Raw genomic sequence first — 19,473 nt, 5'->3', positions numbered from 1 at the left:
GGGTAGGGTGCTCTACCGTGGCCGCCTTTAAAAATCCTGGGGAGTCTTAGGGATAATAATTTTGATTCCCCACTGGGACATGGTATTTCTTCCTGTCCTAGTTTGGAGTACAGGTGTCTGCTAAGAAAGGCAGGAACCTCTCTTTGAAATGGAGAATGTAAACCCCCTCCCTCCAAATTATTATAATTTTGAAATCAAGTGGCTCTCAGGCAAAGATATGGGAATTAGGAATAACAGATCTTTACTAGGGAAATTAAAATAGAAATACAATACTACAAAGAAACAAACTCCAAGCCCTGACAAAGCTGGAGTACAACCTGACACCCTGTCAGGCAGGGTGTTGCTAGCAGTCCGATTAAATGGTGGCTGTAGTCCTTTAGTAGTGACAGATGTGATTCAGTTGAAGCAGTGGTCCTGTAGAAGGTGCAGTTTCCTTCCGGAGGTCCAGTGGTGATGTGGAGAAATCCGGTTTTCCTCTGGAGTCCAGTGGAGAAAAGGGTAACCTTAGTGTCCCCAAAACCTCTGTTTTTATCTTGGTGAGAAATGTTGGGCCCTTCCCCCTGGCTGGAGCAACATCCAATGGGATGAAGTAATTTTATCAGTCACACAGTGGGACTCAATGGACCATTAGCAGAAGATACCTCCCTGGAGGATGGATGAGTTGTGAAAAGTTAAAGAACAATGCCCCGTCTGACTTCAATGGATAACCCATTAGCAGAACATCTCCCACGGAGATAAGGATCACCACCCCCACCCTCAACAGATGGTGATAGAACAGATACCTTTTATCACATCCTCTACTGTAACCCCAGACACTTCCTCATAGGAGGCACTTATAATTTGTAACCAACAGACGGGCACTAGTCAATTTTTTATCCGGTCCCTCAATTTGCACAATGCGTTTTGATATTTTTATCAATTTGACTCCTCTTACACCTTGGATTTTTCTTGCTACAGGTTGCAATTCCCAATGTGATGACCACATCCTTTTGGGTATGATTGTCACATCTGCCCCAATGTCCAGTATCCCCTCTACATGGACATGGTCTGATCCATGGATTAAGTTTCATGCCAGAGAGGGTTTGTCCTCACCCACCACTTCTGCCCAGTAGACTTCAGGTGATTTTCCATCTACTGTGACTTCCTTTGGAATGGGAATGGCCTGGGTGAGGATTTGCCCCTCGCCCAGGTAAAATGGTGGTTGAGGGCAGCGTGCCAGGAGAATGAGGCAGGTGATGCTTCTCTTGATGGTCATGGGAGCTACCTCAATCTCCAGGGGTGTGTGTGCTGTGTCCTCCATAACAAAATACTCACTGTCCAGTTCCATATGCAATAACGTCACGTTCAGGGAATTGTTAGTCAGGTCCACTGTAATAACTGTCCAATCTGTTGACCTAAAATGAAAACCTTTTGTAGTTATAAGCCTAAAACAACCACAAGGTTACCAAACCTTGTTAATCGAACATTTGACATTTATGTTATTTTGGATATCTACACCTTTTGTTCTATCCTCTCCCTTTGTTTTTAAGAGAGAGGCTTTTGCCAGTGTGGAGCTCACTGTATTTATATCTTTGTGCGTGATTGTGTTAAGGGCGGGTACGTGCTGTAAATCTAGTTTTTTTGTTTGTTGGTCTTCTGTTTCTGGTAGTGTTGACAGTCTCTAGCAAAATGTCCTGGTTTCTTGCACTGGAAGCACATGATATACTGCAGCTGCTGTGGTGGCACCGGTTGCTTCCTTGGTCCTGGTGTTACAGCTGCTGTAGACTTTGGTTGTGCTGGTCCTGGGTTCTTCTCTGGTGCACTGAACAGTTCTGCTTTTCTGGCACAGGTTTCAATCATCTGTGCTAGACTAGGTGGTGGCTCAAGGGGAAGGTTAAGTATAACCATGCGGTAGGCCTCATTAGCATTCCTCTGAGCCATCTCCTTGATCAATTCAGCTTGCACCACTGGGTCTGGTACCTGTCTTTCCACCTGCATGCAAAGTCGATCTACAAATTGCAAGAAATTCTCGGAGGAAAACTGTTTAATATTAGCATAACTACCTTTAACTTCAACAGTAGGTAGTTGATTGAAGGCCTTTTCTACAACATTACAGATCTTATCCAAAACAAACTTGGTTAATACCCATGTTTGTTTTTGGGCAATGCCAATCCCCTTCACCACGTAAGCGTTCGTGTGTAATATCATTATCATCCTCATCTTTTGAACTATTAGAGCTTTGTTGATGTTCTTGCAGAAACACCCTTAAAGATCTTTTCCACATGCTTTCCTACAGATCATACTCTGAGGGAGTTAACAGACATCTGAACAAATCCTTTATATCACTGGGTACCATTTCATGCAAATTAAAAGTAACTCTCATCATGCCTTAAAATATTTCACTGCTTCTGTCAAATTCTCTTTGTACTTTACAAATTTCTTTTTTATCTTGGTAGGACATAGACTGATAACTTCTCTTTCCATTTCTCTTACCCAGATAAACCACGGAAGCTGCTGATTGTATATATTCTTCTCCCAGGTTTTGACTTCCAGGGCCTGTGAGCTGAGCCCTCTCTACCCTCATCTCCACCGGCACTGAACCCTGCAAGGGTTCCCCCCCCCCCCATGCGCTTCGGCAGTAGGTTGGAGGGCAGGCATGTCAAACCTGAGCTGAAGCAGGGGAGGGGTAACCATGGGAACCAGGTTTGTAACACATGGGGGCAGGGTTGCAGGGTGATGTCATGCAGGGCAGGCTCTTGGAGGAGGGTGGGGGCAGGGTGGCCGAGGGCAGGAAAGGGTTATGGGCGGGGAAAGGATTAGGGGTAGGGATGAGAGGATAGAAGGGATTGTGGGATGAAGAAGGAAACATGTGGCCGCCACCATATTGACCCCTCACCACTCTGTCTACAGTCCCCCAGGGACAAGCCACATGGCCAGCGCCATCTTGGATCTTGCCCCTGACCTCTTCAGAGTTAGCCGCGTGGCTGGTGCCCTGAGAGGAAGGGAAGTCACTTTTATAGATTTCTGAACACTGCTCCGAAGGGAAAACAATTGGGAGAGAAGGATACAGGGATGATTTTCTGACAATTTGTGCACAATCATCAGAGCCGGGGTATTGGGGGGGACTAGGGGGCCCAGAACAGCTACGACTATGCCGGGTGCTCTGCTTCGCATGGTTAGACCCACTGGTCCCTTCCAATTTCAGGGTAGAGGGTTTTGAAGAAAGGGAAGTGGAATCTGGGGTGTTTTGCTGCTGCTGTCTGTTGTTTTCTGTCTGAAGTAAAAGTTTCTGAATTTGTAAGAATGTCAGGAGGAATAGAGTAGCTGTTTCATCCCCATTTTCCACTTTTAATGTTAGTAATTCTCCTGTTTCATCCCAAAATAAAACCGAATTTATATTCTGGAATTCAAGGTCGGATCTTTCAACAGACAGCTGTCTTGTAAAATGTGCTAATCTTTTCTTGGAGATTAAAACATCTCTAGCACTTAATATTTCCCTTAGCTTGGAAAATAGACTCTTTTTCTGAGCAGAAAACTGTGCGCCCATGTTTTAAAGCAATTTGCCCAGTTTATCTACTCTTAATCCACAGTTAAAACCCAGAAAAATGTGGTTGTTGTTAGTTTCCCGACCAGTGCCGGCAACGGGGAAAGTTCTGTTGCTTTCCTGGTGTTTCCAGGTTCTCTCTGCTCACTGATGAAAAGCACGGCGTTGCTCCGATGTTAGTATCGCCGGCGTTGGTCCGGCACCACTTTTGGGGAGTGAGGTTTCTGGGCAAAGCCGCAAGAAGTCACGGAAATACCCTCACCGCCACCTCCAAATGCGATCAAAGCTGTTGCTCTGTGCGAGCCCCACGCCCTGCTTTCAAGAAGCTGCTGCTCATGCCGCACTCCGTACCACTGCGCACGCGCCCTCGCCACCCTCACACCCTTGCCCGAGCGCGGCTGCCCATGCCCCCATGTCACACTAGCACACATGTGCAACACCCACCTGGGAGTGGCTGCACGTGTTGCCCTGCATGGAGCTTCAGGAACTCACCCCATCGCGACTGGGGCTGTTCTGGGATCCCCACCGAATACTCACCCTTTATTATGCGGGTACAGGCGTCTGTGTAGTTGTGGGTAAGGTCCCCGTTCAGAAACCGATTCGCTCCCGGGCTGAGCGAGTTGCTGGTTCCATCTCTGTGAGCTGAAACTATGCAAAAAGTATCCTTTTGCCCCTAGGGGAGTTGAACAGACCCTTGGGCTTATTGAATCCCTGTAATGGGACTCCCAGCCATGCATAAAGCTCTCAAATTTACAGGAAAGCCCCACGTTGGGTCACCAACTGCTGGGGTATCTAAGACTTCCTTGCTCTTCAGTTAGCTCAGTAGCAGGAGAAACTTGAAATCCTAGCATGAACAAGGGTAAAAGATATAAAAGAGGCTCTCTCTTCCTGGAAAAATTCTATGGTTTATTTCTGGAGGGATTCCAGGAAGAAAAGAGGGCAAGGTCATAGGACAGGGATCTTTTCTAGGGTCAGGAAGGGGACGGGGGGAAATTGGATCCCTGTCAGCTAAGTATGGACAGAGGGAAGAGGGTCAAACCAAGGGATATTACAGGTGTCAAGGAATCTACCATTTCCAATACATCTAGGATAGTGGATTGCAACATATAGTCTTTCTTTCAGGTAGTAAATGGGAGAAAAAATTCTCTAAGAAAAAGAAAAAAACCAAACACCTACCCCCCAGAAGCTAGGAAGGTGTTCTCCAGGGTTGATGCTGCTTCTACACCGTGCATCTGGGCTTCAGCTGTTTGCTGCAGTTGCAGCATCCCCCATGTTATCTCCAGGTTAGTCTGCTTGCTGTTGCCTGGTGTCGTGTGGTGCCTCTTCGTCGCTATTGAGAGTCTCTTCAGCTGGAGTATTAGATTGTTGGACTGATCTTTCTGGCTCATGGTAGTTTTACCAGACGACCTGTTGTCAATAGAAGATATGCATATCCCTCCCCCCACCCACGTTAGTAAATCAGCTGGGCCTTGCCATTGCACACCCAATTGTGGATCCTTATACAAAACTTCTGGAAATTGGTACTGTGCTGTGAGAAACATGGTTCAGTATTTAAAATTTTAGCAAACATTTATTAAGGGATAAAAGAGACAATATCCAGTGCTGGGTTTTTTTTTTGGCAATTAACCAAAGAATACACCCTCAACTTAAAACATCATACTGTTACATTACTGAGGGGTACATGCATATTCATGTATTTATATATTATTCTGACATTTCTTTGAGTTTCTGATGTTCCAGGAACTGTCTTGTTTGCTTTTAACCTCTGACTTGTCTGAAGGATATTCTGTAGATTAGATCAATATATTTTATTTCTTCCTGGAGTTCCATCCTGTTGTTTCACACTCCCTGATAGTGAGGAGTCAATAAATCCTTCCTGGATGCTTATGCTCTGATTTCTGTCACTGTTTTCACTTGGAAAGGTCAGTCTGCAGACAAAATAATTGCTTTACACCATTCTCTTAGTTACATATACTTACTAATAATAGGTATTCAATAACAGATAAGTATCTAACTATAGCAAATAACTAACAACAGATAAATATATATCACTAAATAAATATCTAATAAGGGATAAGTATCAAATAACAGTAAATATCTAAGAGTAAATATATAATAGATAAATAACTAACAGTAAATAACAACAATAACAATAATAACAATAAACAATAATGAACAGTAATAAATATCTAACAGTAGTATTGTATAGTCAGGTATCATGCAAAGAAAAACAATGATTATCATGAACAGTTCTTTAGGCACAGAAGAGAAATAATTTAAAGCATGTTTTTGTCTGCATCAGTCTGTTTTTACAGTTGTTTCAGGAGCAGAAGCTTTGTTAATTCTGGAGTAGTGAATCTAGGGTCCTTTGCTAGCACCTTTGACTGTGGTGAGGATAGTTATCAGGACTTGGAATGGTCCTCTCCACTTGACTTGTAAAGGATCACTGTCCCACCATTTCTCATAGACCCAGTCTCCATGTTGGAATTGATGTGCAGGTATGTCTAGTCTTATGGGTCTGGATAGCATAAGTCTGGAGCTTCTGCGAAGTGGAACTTAAAGCCATTAGACATCTCTGTAAATCGAGTTTCCCTTTCATGTGAATTTTACCTGTGTCAGTTTGAAAGACAGGTGTCTGCTAGGGAAGGCAGGAGCCTCCCTTGGATTGGAGAATGTAAACACTCTCCCTCTGAATTATTATAATTTTGAAATTAAGGGGCTCTGAGGCAAAGATATTAGGATAGGTATAACAGTTCTTTACTAGTGTGTATAACAAGGCAAACAAAATGACAACTGTGGAATCAATAACAAACAGAACCAGGGACACTGTGACAGCCTTCTCAGTCTAGACTGGAAAGGAAGGAGGAGAGGATTTGCTTCACAAAGCCCTAGGGAGTTCAATCCCAGTGCCCCTGCAGGACTCTGAAGAGTACTAGGCTGGAACAGCAGGAATGAGCAAAAGATCTCAGGCTAGTGGACGAGATGCATTAGAGAATTTTGCAGCAGTAGTTGGAACTGCTGGACATCCCAGCAGGGCAGGGCAGTGCAGGGCTATAGCGTAGAGAAACCCAGAGCAGTGCTGAAGAAGCTGCGGGCAACTGCGACCGGGCTCCCAGCAGGGCAGGGAGATGTGGGCTTAGAATTCCCGGGCACCCAAGCAGATAGTGATAGGTCACTCTTTTAGTGAGGTAGGTGTTAATAAGGTCCCAGGTCAGTGGCTGGTCTCACGAGCAGAGGCTCACCCCACAGAAGATGCAGCTCTGGGGTCGGGCAGGTTCAGTTTGGCTCGGGGCTGCTGCGGGCTAGCACTTCTGGGTTGGCAAATTTCCGAACTTTGTCCATATATAAGGCACTCCGGGGTATAAGGCGCACTTCGGGGTTCGGACCAAAATTTTAGTCAAAAGGGTGCACCTTATACTCGTGAAATTACTGTAATTCCTAAAATCTGGCTAACTTCTTTAACCACTTGCAACAATGTATGGTCTCTTATCTGATGATATCTTTAAGGGAACCTCAAACCTTGGAATTATATGATTGAGTAAAATTCTTACTACTTCCTTGGTTGTGTTTGTGCAACAGGCCATAACCTTTTGGATATCTACTGAAGGTATTAACTAATACTAATATGTATTTATATCTTTCTTTGCATGGTAACTGCACAAAATCTATTTGCTAGTAATCTCCAGGGAGATCTTTTGCCTTTGTTATTCTTAACACAACTCTTTTCTTTGTATCAGGGTTATTTTTACAGTAAATTTCACATTTGCTTACTACTGAGTGTGCAGCAAACTTGGGAGAAAACCTCCAAGGACTCCCCCTAGGAAGCAAACCCAAGTGGTCCCTCCCCCGCAGTTCAGGAGGAAATTTCCTCAGAGAGACGTGGAAAAAAACTGTTTATTCAACCGGCAAAGCCCTGCCCAACACAAAAAAAAAAACCCAAATACTGAACAACAAAACATCTTGCTGCTCTGAAAAGATGACAAATTCAAAAAGTCTCTCTCCTGTGGATGGTAGCTCAGCTCAGTCTGTTATCCGTCACTCCGGTGCTGGAAAATGCCACTGCCCAGGCCAGGCCCCGATGGGCCAAAGGTGCAAGCTCTTGGTGCTTCCCCTGGGTCCCCAGTCCAGAGTAGGTTCAAATAATTCCAGGAAAAAAAGAAAAAAAACTTTCTGGGAAACTTCTCTGCTTCAGTAGTTAGTCAAAAACTAACTAAAAGCAAAGGGAAGCTCTCTCCACTACAGCCACACTGTCCAGGAGACGAAGAGATGGAACTCCTATCTCTGTGTTTTGAAAACAACCGCCTCAGATATTCCACCCCTTCTCCTTCCTCCCTCCCTTCACTCTTAAAGCCAGCCTTAAAGGTACAAAACTTATTTCTGGGCTAAACAGAAAAATGGGGATACAGTTCAACATGACAAAGTCTGTTCAGGACAGTATTATTACATTTTTTAGATGTTTCAAAGGTTTTTTAATTCTGAAATATGTGTTTTCATGTTCTCACTGAGATAGCTTTTGAAGGATCGGGGTAGGACTATGACTTGAATTGCTGGTGTAACAGCCCATCCACTTTGTGTGATCTCTGCCTTAAGGAACTTAGTTTGTGGTCTGCTTGGTTATATTTTGCAGGGAACCCTGAAAAATTAATATCTTTTTGTGGAATTACTGCAAGAATACCTTTTTCTGCAATTCCTCTTGTTGCTTTATCAGCAAAATGATTTCCCAATTCTTGAGTGGTATTTGGTTTTTATTGATTTCTACAATGCATGATAGCTATCTCAGTGGGTTTTTTAATACTTTCTAAGAGGGCAAGTATTTGTTCAGTGTGTTTATTACCTTGAGCATTCAGAAGTCCTCTCTCCTTCCAGATGGCTCCATGGGCATGGACAACACTAAATGCATATTTAGAGTACAGTAATTTCACAACTATTAGGCGCACCCTTTTGACTAAAATTTTCCCCGGAACCCAGAAGTGCGCCTTATAGTCCAGTGTGCCTTATCTGATGGACAAAGTTCAAAAAATTTGCCTACCCGGAAGTGAGAGCTGCGAGCCACGGGGGGAGCCAGCAGGGCCATGGCTGCCAGGTGGAGGCAGGGCGGAGTGGCAACGGGCATGCCCCGGCCCCGTGGAGGTGGAACCGCCCCTCCAGAGGCACACCCCGGCCCCGTGGAGGCGGAACCGCCTCTCCAGAGGTATCCCCCGGCCCCGTGGAGGCGGCACAGCCCCTACACAGGCACCCCCTGGCGGCAGGCCCCGAGCCGCAGGAGAGAGTCCCTGCCTCCCCCCGAGCCGCGGGGCCAGCAGGAGGGAACCCCCCGTCTCTCCCCTGGGCTGCGCTGCCTGAAGGAGGGAACTCCCCCGCCTTCCCCACCCCCCGCGCTGCCTGCACGGAGCCTGGTTCCACCCGCGGCGCAACAGAGTAACCAATGTGTAACAATCGGGTAAAACTGGGTTTTACTGGCAGGTTACTCGACTCGGCGCCTCGGTTTTCACTTCCGGGGTTGGAAATCTCAGAAAATTATTCACATATTAGCTGTTCCTGAGTGTAAACCACATTTCCGGTGTGGGAGTAAAATTTTAGTCAAAACGGTGCGGTTTGTAATCGTTAAATTACTGTAGTTTCCTTTCTCCACCGTGGACTGGACAAAAACAGTTTTGGGACAGCGGATGAATTTTGATGTGTGCAGACTTTGGTTTACTGGAACTGGGTATTGAAATGTAATTTTTCCCGGGGATGAGATTCTGGTTTACGGGAACCTGTATTGAAATGTAGTTTTTCTCGAGGATTCTGACTATCCTGATGGATGATGCTTATCATGCACTTATTGCTGGGTGTTTCCTGGACTGTCTTCGTAAGGAACTACCTCTGCTGGAACCAGGTCTATTATCATGTTAATCAGGGCTTTGTCTACTGTTGTGGCACTGGAATTCTATGAAGCAATCCTCCTTTCCTGGCTGTAGCTAACAAGTTTCTTTATTTCTTTATTTATATGACCATTTTATATCACACAAATCCTAAGTTAACATGAATTACTACATAACATATATTACACTGTGCTATTGAGAGGACTTCATGGCTGTGGGTGAACATCCTTCCAGCTGTTCTTTCCTGCTCAAGTTGTAGGTGACAACACGATTGACCACATAAAAGATCATGATGGTTTTATAGTGAGGAAAAAGTCAAGGTTACATGAGTCCCTTCCCCCTCCCCCATGACAGTGGGGGGAGAAAAAAACCCAAAACCGAATTTGCGAGATGTTAAAAATTGTTGGAGTCACAATTTTACTGAAATAAAATAGTAATAAGCACAGCAATAGAAAGAAAATTGTTCAAAAGAGGGAATGGTCTAACCAACAAAAGCAAGGCATTATGCAGTCCCCCTGGAAAAAAAAGTAAGATGGTTGCTGCTCCTGTGCAGTTCCTCATAGCCCAGGAGAACAAAGAAAGTACTGTGGCAAACAAACCTCCACAGCTTAATGCCCTTTTCCAGACAGACAAAACAATGAGGAACAGGGGAAAACAAAAATCTGGAAGGTTGTTTTATCTGAAAGGTTTCCCTCTGCCAAGATGCTGGCATGGGTCCCCATGTGGCAGTGGCTAGCAAAAACTGCAAACAATCCCCTGGAAGTTGGCAAAAATAGCAAGCAGTCCCTAGCGGTGGTTGTCATACGACAGACTCTCCCTCTCTGAGCTGGCAGTTCAGAGTTGGGAAAGAATCACAGCTTCCCAGGTTACAACAATCTTACATGACAGTACCCAATTGCAAAATACAGCTTCCTGAGCTACAGCTTGGAGACTTGGCTGGGGTGACTCCCTTTGGGAATTGGAAAGAGCACAGAAGACCCCTTGCATTTCTGTTCCCTGTTTTTAAAGGGGCATACCACCACTCCCCTTATGTGAATGGGGTAAAGTAAAACCTTCAACTTCCTCAGCGTACCCTGCTGGAAACTGCCCCCCCCCAAACCACTCCTTGCTGTGTTCATAGCCATGATGTAAAATGATATTAAATAAATAACTCTGACAACTCCACCCCCTTGTCTCTGTACCCAGGGCATTATCCACCCTTTATTCTATACCATTAAGATCATGTCCAGATTTTATACCTTTCAACTGTATACATATGCACATACAGATAGCTATATAGAAACATAGACATTATTTCAGTAGTCATTGACTGTTTCCCCAAGATATCTGTTGAGGTCATTTTAGGCCAGGATACTTAAAAGATACTGTGACAGTGTCATTCAACAACCAATATTACATATGCAATTCCACATTAGAGACAGTTCTCACCCAAAAATCAAATCCCCTTGAGGTATACATTGTGTTTCCCTATCCCTTTGCATTACCCACCAAGTCCAACATGGTCCTTGAGTAAAAACACTCCCACAGATGGATTTGCCTTTGTCTGAGGTGGGACCAATCCAAATGGTCTTCCCTAAAACATTCCTCATATGCACCAGAGGGACTTTATACTCTTCTATGTTGCATAAGGATTCTGACTGAGGACGGTCAGTTCGATTGGTGGAGCCTCTGGTGTAAACTAACCAGGTGGCCTTCGATAAATGTTAATCCCAATGTTTGAAAGTCCCACCATTCATCACTTTCCATGTAGTTTTTAACAGCCCATTGTACTGTTCAACTTTCCCAGAGGCTGGCACATGATAGGGAATATGATATACCCACTCAATATCGTGTTTTCTGGCCCAGGTGTCTGTGAGACTATTTTTGAAATGAGTCTGATTGTCTGAATCAATTCCTTCTGGGGTGTTATGTTGCCACAGGACTTGCTTATCAAGGCTCAAAATGGTGTTCTGGGCAGTGGTGTGAAGCACAAGGTACACCTCCAACCATCCAGTGGTTGTCTTCACCATCATCAGCACATAGCACTTGCCTTGGTGGGTTTGCGGGAGTGTAATGTCACCCATCTGCCAGGCCTCCCCATATTTATAATTCTACCATCATCCCCTATGGAGAGGACTTACAGCTGGTCTGTGAGCCAGAGACAGTTAATTGATAAGGTTTACTTCTGAAAGGAATTTTACCAAGGTCGTTGATATGGAGAGAGAAGAGAAGAGAAGAGAAGAGAAGAGAAGAGAAGAGAAGAGAAGAGAAGAGAAGAGAAGAGAAGAGAAGAGAAGAGAAGAGAAGAGAAGAGAAGAGAAGAGAAGAGAAGAGAAGAGAAGAAGGAGAAGAAGATAAGCAAGAAGAAACCTGCAACTGGGGAAAAGATTTTTAGAAAAACTTTGTGAAAAACAGAAGTGGAGATGGTTTTGCACCAATGAACATTATGTTGATCTATTGTAACCAATGAATAAATTGTAAACTTTGTAGAGTGCATAAAAGACAGCATGCTGCTGTAATAAACAGGATTTTAGCCTTCTGAAATGTAGTGCATCCTTTCGTATGTCACGTCCCTCCCCCAGCGACATCTGGTGATGCCAGACGTGATTTGCAGTTGGGCTACAGGGTGGCCTGCAGAGGGGGTGGAGCCAGCAGCAGGTCTGGACCTAATTGACTTTGACACTTGGAGTACAGGTGAACTGCTGGGACAAAATGGGAAGTAATTTATCACATGAGGAAAGTGTTGTCCTGTCGACATGAAAAGCTTTATTGTAAAGAAGAGATATTGAAACTAGCGACTACGCCCTCCATAACATGTTATTGTGGGTTGAGTCGCATGACTTGAAAACCGACACAAGCACTGCCTTTAGTGTCAGAGCTTGGAAAGACATAGGAAAAAATTATGGGATGTGATATCTAAAGGGGAGGAGAGCTCAGATTTGAGTCATGGGAAACATGGCCATGAGTCATGGGAGATGCAGTCATGAGTTGTGAGCGATAACGCAGTTGGGAAAAGAGCTGCAGAAGTTTGATAAAATACAATAGACATTGCAGAATTTGTTGCTACAAACTGCTTTTTTTGTCGAAACGTGGGAGGATGTAGTGCGAGTGATATGGGCAACAGCTACAAAGGGAGACAAAATAACCACAAAATCGCTAACTACATGGTATCTTGTCGTTAGGGTACTGCTGGGAACCAAGAGGGCAGTGTTGTTCTCAAGCTGCCCAAGGACAAGAACTAATAGCAATGATTAAACACCTGCTGGATACGTGACAGACGTGATATTTTTCACAGACCATGTTTTCAAGGAGGTGTTGCCTTCTTTGACCAATGATTGCTTTCTCCTTTGTTTTTCATGATCTTCCTTATATAAGGTCATGGTTCTGTTCAATAAATTACTCTTTCTTGCTGCATGCAAGAGGAGTCATGTTGCTGTGCTCTTTTCACCGCTTCCTAGCCGCACAGCGACAGTATCTACTTTGAAATCTAGTACTGCAGTTAAAAGCTGATAGAGAAGCTGTAGTGGTTGCTGCCACTGCTACCACCCAACTCATAGAGGCCCCCCACTGAACATCACCTGTTTTCATAAAATATTTCCTTTTTCCTCTGCCTACGAACAATGAGAGATAAGAGTGTAAGGAGAATGACTGTTTGCAATCTGACAGAAAGCAAAATGTCAGTACAGCTAAAAGAGTCGGGTTGCTGGACGAAGAAAAAAAAACCTAAAAAACCGCATAACTGTGTTGTCCCACTGGGCTGGGAGGCCCCCCGCTCCATCAGAAATCTTTTGCCTCCTCCTGACCCCTGCGTTACTCGGTTTCCCCCAGGGCGGTGCCTGTGGGAGAGCAACCAACCAGCTCTGTTTGCTGAAGCTATGATGCACTATTATCAGACTGTCTAAAAGACACATTGAAAAATGTTTGTTAAAGTTAACCTTGTCTTTGTAGTGAACTGTGATTTTACTAGGAGTTACTGGAGAGATTTAAAGTTATCTGTGTGAGTGTAATATTACAAGATCTACCTTCTTTAACAGAAATGCTGATAATATTTACCATATGGAATTACACTAAATTGATACTGGTTTTTTGCAAGATTATGATTTAGAAACTTATATACCTAAAAATATTTACAGGTGGGTAATGTTTATGCCCCTTAAATCCGGGAATTTTTTTTGCAAATGTTTTACTTAAATGTCAGTAGAAAAGCAATTAATTTTCCAGGTCAGACTGAAGAATAATTATCTAGGTTCTGTGATAGATCAACCTGAGACTAGTCCTGCTCCCTTATACCCTGCAGAGTTAGTCTGAGGTGATATCATGTAGAACAGGATAAGATAGAGAGAGGTTCTTTTCCCAGGATTTTCCTCAGTTTATTTCTTCATTGCTTCCAAGGGGAAAAAGAGGAAGTTCCTCAAGGTCTGGGGTCTTTTCTAGGGTCAGGAAAGGGGAGGGAGAACCTTGACCTCTTGCCAATACGACTGCAGAGGATCAGTCCATAGGTTTTACAGGGGTTACAGGGTTACAGGGACATAACATTCTTAAAGCATCTGGGTACCGAGTTACAACATCTTACTGTTTTTTTGTTTAAAAGACGAAAGAAGGATATTAGGTTATTCTGGATTCAAATAATGATCTTTCCCACCACTTGGAGTCAGTAGGAGAATTAGATTGTTTCAGAGTTTTCATCTCTATGTGATTTACCACTGAGACAGAAGGCATGAGACCACTGACGACCTTGAGAACTAAGTGACATAGGATTCTGAACGCCATTATTACAAGGAAAAGAATAGCAAAGAATAACAAAATAGTTTTAACTATAGAAGTCCACCACCCAGTGAATGCCCAGTCCTTGAACAGTTCATTGAACCAATCTTCAGATTCTTGCTTCACTTGTCCGATCAAGCTGTTCATGTTTCAGAGGGCAGCATGGATGTTAGGAGTTTTTGAGGTCAGGTTCATGCAGCAAAGTCCTTCAAATTCTTGGCACTCATGTCCATGTAGCAGCAGGAGAAAATCTATGGCAGCACAGTTTTGGAATGTGGCCTGCCTGGTAATTCACTTGTCTTCTAGGAGGGAGCTGATGGCAGTGGATGTCAAATTTGCCTGTTTGACTACCCAACACTCTAGGTGACCCAATTCACCCAGAACCTTGGCTGCTGCAACCCATGGAAGAAACACGGATACAGCAATTCTTTTTGACATGGTCCAATGAAAAATTTCAGAGTCACAATCTCTATCAAATTGTCTGCCCGTCTTTTTTGGATTTTTACCACCGATTTGTTTTTATGAGTCCAATCATTAATTAAGGTTTCCCTGGGTGCCATGAGGGAATTCCCGCCCATGCCCGATCTCCACAAACCAAGAACAATCACTTAGGGAGGCTCTTGTGGCTTGTTAGAGACGGGATGTCTGCTGCAATATGACTCAGAACAATGCACCACCTTTTGGCCATTAATTCCTCTCTATATTGTATTACATCGTGGAATTCTTTGGTGTCAGAAGGTTTTGGATAGATTGCAAGATGAATGCAGTATTGTGCTGGATAGGAACCTAACAACTCTAATCGCTGGGGTTCCTGAGCTACTTTTGGCAAATTTGGCAGCAGTTCCTCTATAGGATTCTTTTCTGTTTACTACCTACGAGTTTTGTATACTGAAATTGTGTGTGACTCGGGAAGTTCATTTGGCATCTCTATTTCAAAACTGGTTGAATATTCTCCAGCCCTCAAGGGAACTCCTACCAGGCAGGTGGACATAGGATTTTCTGCTGCTGCCGAGGACAGGCATATGATTTCCTGTTGGTGTCTTTGCCAGGGTCACCCAGACGTTTTGACATGGTTGAGGGACGATCCATGCAGCTGTCAGACTGTTCATTGTTAACAGGATGATAATTTGAATGGGGTTCATCATGGGGTTGAGTGGAAGGAAGGTATTCTCTAAAAAGGAAATAAACATTTTTAAAACATGTTAAAAGTCTCTGAATCTGCCGGAAGGTAGTCTTCTATGTAGGTTCTCTTTCCTCTTTCCGGCGATGTCTTCTTTTTGAAACAACTGTGACTTGCTTCTTGTCCCCTTCAGTTGGAGCTGGCTGTTTGCAGACAAAAGGCTTCATCCATTTCTGGGGAATCCATCCAGGGCCTGAGGGAGTGGATATGCACACATAACCACGCCCCCAGGTAACAAGATCATAGGGACCTTTGGTTTCCCATGTTTCTGGATCCCTAATCAAAACTGGCGGATGCTGAGACAACTTGAACTGTTTACCACTGTTAAAATGACCAACCACAGGAGGATTCATGTTTTCAAATGAACAGTTAAGAAAATTTATATTGAACAAGACTTTACAGAGTTTCTGCTGTGGAGACATCCACACAGTTGAACTACTCTGTCTAGCCAGAACCTGCTTGAGCGACAGGTGTATACGCTCAATGACAACTTGGCCTATGGGGGAGTGGGGGATTCCAGTCTTATGTTCCACTCCCCACTGCTGGACAAATTCCAGGAACTCCTTTGACACGTATGCTGGGCCATTATCTGTTTTGATTTCCTTAGGGATCCCCAGTACTGAAAAGGTTTGCACTAGTTGTTGTTTAGCATGCACAGCCCATTCTCCTGCGTGGGCAGAGGCATAACTCGCACCTGAATATGTGTCAATGCTTACATGAACATATTTGAGACAACTGAAACTGGGAATGTGTGTGATGTCGGTCTGCTATACCTCACGGTTGCCAAGGTCTCAGGGGTTAACCCCTGTACCTCGGGACGGCATGGTCTGGAGTTGGCAGTTGGGACAACTGGTCACAATGGCCCGAGCCTGACTCCGAGTTAGCTGGAACTGACGGATCAGACCTGGCACATTCTGATGGTATTGCTGGTGGCTCAGTTTTCCCTATTTGATGATGTCTGGGAGGCATGCTTTTTCAGTTGGGGTTGCAAGTGTCTGCCTGATGATTCCATTCTGCGATCTCACCTGGCAAATGGGTGTGTGACCTCACATGCATCACATAGAACGGATATTCTCTATGAGAAATTAGATAGATTAGTTTTGACAGCAACCTGAAAAGCTGCTCATTGTCGACCTCTTTGAGCACTGCCTGCTCCGCCCTGGACACTACTCCCGCTACATAAGCTGAGTCGGTTACCAAGTTGATTGGCTCTGAGAACTTCTCAAATGCTCTTTCCACTGCAGCCAGTTCAGCTACCTGAGGCAATCCTTCCACAAACTCAACATCAGCTTCCCAATGCTGAGTCTGAGGATTTCTCCAAGTCATCACCGACTTGTGGGAAGCCCCAGAAGCATCTGTGAACACTGTGAGAGTTTTGAGTGGTCTCCGACTCCTCACACGGAATGAGGTGGAATTCCTCATTGAACAGCTTGTGAGACGGGGCATGGACTGATATTTGTCCACTGTAACTGTCCAGAGACAACTGGAGACTTGCATTGCTATGGAGCAAGTGCTCGAACATCTCTGTCAACCTCTCAGGAGAGTTCCTTCCCTCCTCAGAGAGTTTGACTGGAAGGTGGATACATGTAAATTCACAACCGACCAACTCATACAGTCTCATCCTTGCCTTACGAATCAGCTGAACTATGAGTTCTTGTGCCTTTGTGATGGTCTTGGGTCTTTGGTGGGAGAGGAAGACCCACTCTATGATTAAGAGTGAATCTCTCTGCCCCTCGATTCATTGGAATATCAAACCATGTAAGTGTGACAGTTTTCCCAGAATTATGAATTTGAAAGGCAGTTCAGGCTTGTAGCAATGAACCTGCCTCTCTGCTAGAGCTTTCTGAACCTTTTCGATTGCAGCTTTTGCCTCTGGGGTCAGTTCCCTGGGAGAAACCAGCTCTCTCTCCCCCTTCAATAAATTGAAAAGGGGCTCTAGGTCCTCATTAGCGAGACCTAGTCAGGGCCTAATCCAATTCAAAGACCCACACAAGGAATGGAGATCTGCTAAGGTTTTTGGATTACAATTGATTTCCAATTTCTTAGGAACAATGGTCCTTGCAGTGATTTCCAAGCCCAGGTTCTTCCAAGGTGGCATCCTTTGGACTTTCTCCTCCTGCAATTGAAATCCAGCAGAAGTTAAAACCTTAACCACTAGGTCAAGCGTGTGTTGGAGTATATAGTCATTGGGGGCGCACACAAGCAAATCATCAACATAATGTAAAATGATAGTTTCCTTTCTCTGAGCACGCATCATGAATAGCACTGAGGCCACGTGCCACTGGCATTTGAAAGGACTACACTTCACTCATCGGTGCTAAACTAGGTGCTGGTTCGAGGGGAAGGTTAAGTATGTCCCTGTGACAGGTTTCATTAGCATTCCTCTGAGCCATCTCCTTAATTAACTCAACTTGCACCACTGGATCTGGTACCTGTCTTTTCACCTGCACTCGATGATGGTCCAGAAACTGCAAGAAATTTTCTGAAGGAAACTGTTTAATATTAACATAACTACCTTTAACTTTAACAGTAGGTAATTTATTGAAGACTTTTTCTGCTACCAGGCAGATCTTATCCAAAACAAACTTGGTTAATACCCAAGTTTGTTTTTCTGGGCAATGTCAATCGCCTTCTCCACAGAGGTGTTTGTGTGTAATATCATTATTATCCTCATCTTTTGCACTATTTGGGCTTTGTTGAAGTTCCTGCAAAAGCACTCTTAAAGATCTTTTCCACATGCTTTCCCACAGATCATACTGTGAGGGAGTTAGCAGACACCTTAACAAATCCTTAATATCATTGGGTACCATCTCATTTGAACTAAATGTGGCTTTTAAAAATCCTTTAAATATTTCACTGTTTCTGCCAAACTCTCTTTGAACCTTACAGATTTCCTTTTTGTCTTGATAGGATAATGGTTGATAAGTCCTTTTTCCATTTCTCCTACCAAGATAGACCTCAGGTGACACAGATGGGATCTCATTTGTTACCAGATTTAAAGTTTCAGAGCTGGGCAATACTCACCCTTTGGACTCTGTGATTTTGCTTATCCTTTTCCTCTGCAGATGCATTTTCCCGAAGGGGTTGTGAGCTCAACCCTGATCCACAGGAAGGTCATGCAGGGAACCCTTCCCCCCCCCTCCCTTTCCACCCTGATAGCTTGGAAGAAAGGAATGTGTAACCTGGAAACCAAGTGTACAGGATGGGGGTAGGAATAGATTTAGGGGTGGACCCAGAGGGAAAAAGGGATTATGGGATGGAGGAATGGGGGCCATGTGACCACTATTGTCTACTGACCCCTGGGGACAAACCATGTGGCTGGAACCATTTTGGCCCTTGCCCCCAGGTATCTCAGGATCAGCCATGTGGCCAGTGCCCTTAGGGGGAGAGGGGTCATAACTCGGCTCTGAAGGTAATACAATAGGGTGAGAGGGGTAGAGGGAAGAACTGCTGACCATTTTTGAAAAATCATCACATCCTGGATACTGGGGAGGACTCTGGGGCCCCAGAGTTTCCTCCAGCCCCAGGTTAGTGGATTTTAAAGAAGGGGAAAAGGAATCCGAGGTGCTTTGCTGTGGTTTTCTGTTGTTTTCTCTTTGAAGTAAAAGTTTCCTAATTTGCAAAAATATTGGGTGGAATACAGAGGTTTTTTCATCTCCATTTTCCACTTTTAATGTTAATAAATCTCCCATTTCATTCCAAAATAGAACCGAATTCATATCTTCCAAATTAAGATTTGATTTTTCCACAGACAGCCAATTTGCAAAATGCACTAATCTTCTGTTAGAGATGTTAACATCTACGGAATTCAAAAGTTCCCTAATCTGTGAGGTCACACTTTTTTTAAAACTAGATTACTACGTGCCCATTTGCATTTTTCCCCAAAGCAATCTACTCTAATATCTCCCCCCCAATCCACAGTTAAAACACAGAAAAATGCAGTTGTTGTTTGTATTTCCCGCGCGTTGCAAGGAGGACGGAGAAAGTTGCTGGGTCTTTGCTTCCCCCCCCCCCCCCCCCCCACGGAGACCTCACTGGTTGCAGGGCGGTGCCGCCATTTTTGAGACCGATGCTGGTGTGCTACACTTCCCGCACGGTAGATTGGTCTCAGGCTTCAACACACCCTCCCCCGCACGTCTCCCAAGCTCTGCACAGCTCCGACT

This window comes from Catharus ustulatus, chromosome W (assembly GCF_009819885.2).
Source record: "Catharus ustulatus isolate bCatUst1 chromosome W, bCatUst1.pri.v2, whole genome shotgun sequence".
NCBI classification, from domain to species: Eukaryota; Metazoa; Chordata; class Aves; order Passeriformes; family Turdidae; genus Catharus; species Catharus ustulatus.
The sequence above is the reverse complement of the archived record's forward strand: the minus strand, read 5'-3'. Positions refer to the sequence as shown.